General features: G+C 36.2%; 1 protein-coding gene across 1 annotated transcript in view; it reads right to left on the reverse strand.

Moving 5' to 3' along the window:
• DMD (dystrophin) overlaps positions 1-6,802 on the reverse strand; it is a 1,006,632-nt gene that overhangs the window by 403,429 nt on the left and 596,401 nt on the right. The gene's annotated exons all lie outside the window — the stretch shown is intronic.

The following is a 6,802-nucleotide window of genomic DNA, read 5'->3' on the forward strand; positions in this document are numbered from 1 at the left end:
CTTCTCTTTTTTTTTTTTTTTTTTTTAAAAAAAATTTTTTACCTCAGCATATGAAACTGTTTTAAAGGTCAATTTTTAATCAGGCAAAGCAATAGCGGAAATACTAAATTGATCATTTGAAAGGTATCTTTCTTGACCTCTTGAATCTAGATATTTATAAGCATGTGTTTTTTTACAAGGTGCTTAGAGTTGCCAGCTGAGTCCAAATATGCATGAGCAGACGCATACAGTGAAAAAAATAATGAAGAAATATATCATCAATACTGATCAGGCCACTTGGTTCTTTGATTTGCATTCAAAGCAGTCAGATTTCTAACTAAGCACATTATTCTGTGCCAACAGCACTAGAAATTAAGAATCAGTGAATGACATAGTTCAAATCCAGCAGCACTGAAGCACTTGGAGTAAGTATAGGAACAGGTTGGAAATAAATAAGCCAACACAAAGCTCCATGCTGTCCTTCCCAGATTGTTTTCTATAGCTAGAGAAATGAGGTGTCACTGTACTACACAATGGGCAACACAGCAACCATATACTAGGGGAGAAACCATCTGTACTTTTAAAAAAAAAAAAAAAAGAAATTCACAACACCAAATATAGGGACTGGGCAGAGATAAGAAACAATGACAGTTAATTATTAAAATCAGCCAAGAAGTATGGTTATTTTTCCATATCAAGAAAAATGAGGTTTCCCAACAGTCATTGTTTTTAAGGACATTTTTTTACTGAAGCGACCCTCTAAAAAGTAGCAAAACATGAGGTTTCTGATACACACAATAAAATATAAATTCCCTGTAAAGTTAAACAACATTAATGGAAGCATTGCTATCATATTGCCCAGCTAAAGCAGAACTACTGGTGTATAACAACTTCTAATCACTAATGGTGGTATTTTACAGAAGACAATAAATCTAAACTCATCACAGACATGAAAGGAATGAAGGTTACTAAAAAAAATCCAAAACCAAAAAAACAAACCAAACCAGCCAACTACCACCTGAGAGAATGGGAAGAATACAACTGTCTCATGACACATACATTTCTTTACATACTTTGTTTAAAAATACTGATTTGTTGGTACTAAAATAACCCCTCTACATATACTCTGCATATGATTTATTAGACCGTACTTATGTGATATTTGTAATTCAAGAAGTTGGTTTTCCATTTATTAAATTATCCCCATTGTTCACTATAGCCACCCCATAATATCCTATTTAGTAAAAATTGACCCATGAGTCAAATCACTTTTTTCTGTCTTCCTAATCTTGTTAAATGTAATAAAACCTCTGCTTTTCCAGAATAGCCCCAGATATGAAAGAAAACAATTAAAAATGCATTCATTTCCCTTATGTGTTAACTCAATATCTATGCAGACCTTGGCCTAATTTCACAGAAGATTAGTTTCATCTTTCTTACAACTTTTGAATGTTAATCTCCAATGTTTAGTAGCTTTAATATTAATGTAAACAAGTTCCACAGAAATACTACTGAAAGTAAATAGGTAGTCATAGGCAGACAAAAATCCAAGCTGACTTCTGAAGATCTGGAATTTAAATTAATCTGCTTCCAATCAACATTAATTAAACATATTAGGTCTATCACAAGACAGAGAAAGAAAAATTTGTAGAGTTTTCGGGGGTGGGTGGTGGGTGGGTGGAACCGGGGACTAACCAATTATATACTAAGGTATATTTAATCCAGAAAAGCAGAAGATGAAAGTTTAGGTTTTGGTGACAGACTGTACTTAAACCTACTGTTTTCAAAAATAATCACACAAGAAAAGAGCAAAATATATGCCACCTATAGTCAGAGCTAAATTGTGATACAAGTAAATGCAGCTTCCTCTTACAAGTTGGCTCCTGCTCTAAAATTATAGCATGAACGTAAGATTATAATATTTTTAATATAAACATAAAAAACTAGGTCAATATGAATCAGTTCATTCCATGCAGAAATTTAATGTCATCTATTTTTACAACAGAGATATAAAGAACAACAGTAGATAAATAAATAAAGGACTTTCCTCAAACTCAGGTTAGGATTACAGATAAGCACAGATAAGAATTTAACAAGGCATAACCTTGTAAGATCCAGGTAATGTGTTACATGCCACTGGGTAGGAATCAGATTCTTAGATTCTGGATCTCAGGGATTTCATTCGCTCACCTTTTTTAAAAAAAAAAAAAGCTCTGGCATCAAACTGTCAAGCTAGCTAATCAGATTAGAACCTGATGAGTTTAAGGTAATTATAAGTCCGCCTATCAAGCCAAGGTACTGCTGCAGACAGTCTCTTGGGGGACAGCTTGTTTTCTGAGCTAATTCTGTAGCTCACCAGAAGCATCATTTGGGAAAACCTCCATGGACTAGTGGACACAGACCTGATAACTGGGTGTCCACATTTATGCCCTTCCTGTGGCAGAGGACTACATGAGGAGATGGGGCTCTCCAGAATCTTCCTGCCTTTTTACTCACAGTCTTTCAAGTTTGTTGCCCACAGCTCCAGGAGTTCACCCCTGAAGTGGGATTCTGGTGCTGGTGGAACCTGCAGCCACCCCACTGCCCTGCTGTCTCTGGGCTCTCTCTACGAGCTCTCGGATGCCTCCAGGGATGAGTGAGCAATGGCTCGTGTCCCACTGCAATTTTCTTTTCTACATTTTTGCTTTTGGTCGCCTTCCTCCCCCATCCTCCCTTTATTCATTTGTTGTCTCAGGATAACCATCCCGTGTCTTCTCAGTTTCATCCCCTTTGGTATCTTCTCTCTTTCCCTCCTATTTAAGAAAGACTCAGGTTTTCTCAGGGGAGGGCTGATGTCCTTATCTAAGGGGGAAGACCAGTAGGAACAGTGGCCATAAAGCAACACCTGCAGAAGAGTAAAACCAGGGCAAACCTGAGATGCTTTCCCCCAGATCTGCCTAAGACTGAAGACAGGCCTGATTGAGAAGTGTTATAGGCTGGCAAGGAAGACAGGGTGCAAAAGAAAAAAAAACTGATGAAGAAAGGGCAACTTCAATTGGAGCACCTTTCTAAAAATCTAGCTTAACCTTTTGCATACAAATGAAATATTTTCAATTTTGCCTTATTTGGCAGCAGATCAACATTGAAAACATACCTTGGTTTGCAAACAAAGGAAAAAAATAGATTTGCAAGTGCAAAGGACAACAAAAGTATCAATTATTCCTTCAAAGAAAAAATTCTGATTTCAACATCAAAGGACTATATCATTTCAATTATATGTGTCAAAACGTTAATCTCAAAGCATGTGAGGCATCTAAAATTTTGTACTTTAGTTCAAGTGTTAATTAAGTTAGATTAACTGGAAGCTTCGTAACAGAATAATAGAAAAGATTTAAGCTCTACATTGGGAAAGAGTAGAAGAGCCTAATTTTACCAACTGACACTGGTCTTCACAATACTTAATTTTATTCTGATCTTAAATTATCAAACCATTTCCCACTTATTTAATATCATGCATTCCAATTTTTGCTCTTTTCATTAAAATACTAAAAAAACCACAAATAAATTACCAGCACAGAAGTGATAACATCTCTCAAAATGTGAAAATGCTCTGTGAAATTTGAATAATTGCATATTTTCAAAGCCTAGATCTTTACCTAAACATTTTCATTTCTTTTCCTTATGAATTCTAAAATTACTTGCACTGCTTGTTTCTGTTCCAACTGAACTTCATGTCTTGGATGATCTTCCTTCACGAGAAGCCTGAATGATACACTATTTTGTTCTTCCCATCCCCACGCCAATCTGATTACTTTGGTGCAGAACGCTACATATGCTCAGCTTGGCAGTATAGAACTCCTTGATCATTTCACAAGCTCCAGGGTTTCCATTGCTGTTTCCTACTTTAGCTTATTTTTCAGTCTATACACATAGTTGTGTGCATGCACTATGGGATGAATTAGAGCTGAGCAGATGGAAAGGAACACTAATTCTTATGACAATAATAAGTATAAAGGGAAGAAGAAGTTGTATAAAGTATGTCGCCTGATATAAAATAATATTCTGTGTCCCTCTTCTGTTGAATTCCTTATGAATATCCAGAAAGCAGAAACAATTAAAGCAGTTCCAATTAAAATAATAGTTGTGGAATTACAGTTCAATCCTGTAACTCAGGAACAATGCTCAAAATGAAAAAGTTGAAACTAATTAGGTAGAGACAGTAAGTAAGAACAAATGAACAACGCAGAATAGTTTTGCAGAGGTCAGAAATGTTACTGCAAATGAATGAACTTGATAACTTCTATTACTAGTAAGGCATCACTATCATTATCAGCAGCTGCCACCTGATAAAAGTAAGGAAAGCCACTGAAATGACTTGCATATGTTATATTTCAAGTGACCAATGCCTGATTTTGAGTATTTCCCTTCTCTCCTACAAGTCAATGTCAAGATCACTTCCTATTTACCTGAAATTACCAAAGAGAAGATAATGCAGTTATTACCCAGCTCCTTGGGAATATAAACGAGGAGATGCATCTCCCCAACATGTCATTTGTCAAAAAAGAATATGGGGAATTTTCCTAGTGGTGAGTGGAGAGAAAAGAAATCCCAAATTCCAACATTTTAACAGCAGTGGAAATTTGGGGGGTTTTCCCCACTATTAGATAAGGTACCCCCTTCTATTGCTAGCTGCCTCACAAACCTCTAAATAACAGAGCAGCACTTACAAAAGGATCTTATTTTGACAAATCTGACAGTGGATTAAAATTTAGCTTTCCTGATACACATAATATGATAAATTATAATAACCTGCAATTAATATCAGCAAAAGTATGTTGTGGGCTATCTGTGAATCCTGTTAACAATGTTTTTCTTGTACTCCTGCCTTGGGAGGGTCCCTCTGATATACAAAGCACTTTATGAAAGTGGGCTTCTAATATAAAATAACTGGTAGTGTCAGGTTTGAAAAAAATTCACCATTGTTTGCATACAGAAAAATGAAGAACGTATAGCTTTCTACATGCATTGCTTTCTTTACTAAATGTAAAACAACCAACAGCTTCTGCTTTACTATTCTATTTCTGCAAAATTCAAATATTAGGAAAAAAGGAGACAGGTGACTACACTGCAATCAGCCCGCAGCATAACTGGACCGAAAGCAGGTTTTTATGTTGTCCAAGCCACGACCTGATAATAAAGAAATAACTACATCATAACAACTATTAAATGCAAGCTTCAATCCAGACTTATTGATAAATCACAACTGACACTTCCATCACACTAGTAAGATGACTGCACAAAATAGCAATTCTTACAGCCACTGTTCAGAAAGTTTTCTCTGCTTAAAATCACCATCCCTAGAGCACGTACAAAAGAATGATTTAAAATAGAAAGGGGGGAAGTTAATTTTTATGCATCATTTCTTCATGAAAAACAATCAACGTAAGAAAGAGCTTCATATAAGTTTGGTTTAGGATGCCATTTAGTTAATTAACTAAGCCATTTTCATTAACAAACTCAAAATTGACTTTAAAACAAAATCTACGTAATTTCTTTAAAACGATGAATATTTATGAGCCACAGTGCCTCTGACAAAGTTGGAGTAAAGACTGTATTATTAGAGGAAGATGAAAGCATGCTACTAAAAATATATATAGAAGATTTTTATTTGCTATTTAGCTAGTGTTTCATGTTTCCTTACAAACCTCTCAGGACCTGACCTTGGCACATGTTTTTTGACTTTCTTTTTTTTTTTTTTTAAACTTCTTAACAGTGGATTTGTAATATTCTCAAGTTTCATTTTTATTAAAAACATCATCTTTTTTTTTTCCCATTGATGCAGAAGACTAAAGCAGTCCACAAATCCAATACACCAAACAATTTTCTGCTTCATCTGGCTGTCTAGCTTTTTAAAAAGCAAATAAACATATCCCCCACCCCAATGATTTGTTTTGTTTTTCTTGCACGGTAATATGATTGTATATATCACAGTCTTCTGAATATGTGTATGCTTTTTATATTTAATATTTATAACCAATTGTCATTCATTCTGCTCTCTACTATCTCAGTGATTCTCCTTTGTCAAGGGCACTTTTTGAGCACCAGACCCTCCACCTTAAATCTCTGCTAAATAATCTAGTCCACAGTTTTCTTTTCTTTATCTTTGTTTCTTACTCAGTTCCAAAAATCCAAAAGCAGCCACAAAGAGTTTATAGTATGATTCCTTCAGTGACTCTTAATGAAGGATATTCTGACAGGAAAATGATTTCTAAATAAAAGTACAATGCCATAATTGTTCTTTCCCTGGTTTACAGCAGATAATACCATATCTATCCCTCAGGCTATGTAGAGTCCGTGAGACAAGCTAACTCCAGCACGCACTCCACAGTACAGGTAGCCTGCCTGAACAGTCAGTCAAAGCTTTTTTCCCACAGAAAGCAGAGTCTGACATATATGTTGGAAGGAGAAGAGAAAATTCAACACAGAGCTAGGCGTGCTGTTGCGGTGTGCCAGGGAAACACAACGTTACTTTACAGGGTATGTGTCCTGGTTTCAGCTGCGACAGAGTTAAGTTTCTTTCTAGTAGCTGGTATAGTGTTGTCTTTGATTCAGTATGAGAAGAAGGTTGATAACACACTGATGTTTTCCGTTATTGCTAAGTAGTGTTTAGACTAAGTCAAGGATTTTTCAGCTTCTCATGCCCAGCCAGCAAGAAGGCTGGAGGGGCACAAGAAGTTGGGAGGGGACACAGCCAGGACCCCCGACCCAAACTGGCCAAAGGGGTATTCCATACCATGGGATGTCTTGCCCAGTATATAAACTGGGGGGGGTAGGGGCCTGGGAT

The sequence above is a fragment of the Haliaeetus leucocephalus genome, unplaced genomic scaffold (assembly GCF_000737465.1).
Source record: "Haliaeetus leucocephalus isolate CR32 unplaced genomic scaffold, Haliaeetus_leucocephalus-4.0 Scaffold317, whole genome shotgun sequence".
In the NCBI taxonomy this organism is placed as follows: domain Eukaryota; kingdom Metazoa; phylum Chordata; class Aves; order Accipitriformes; family Accipitridae; genus Haliaeetus; species Haliaeetus leucocephalus.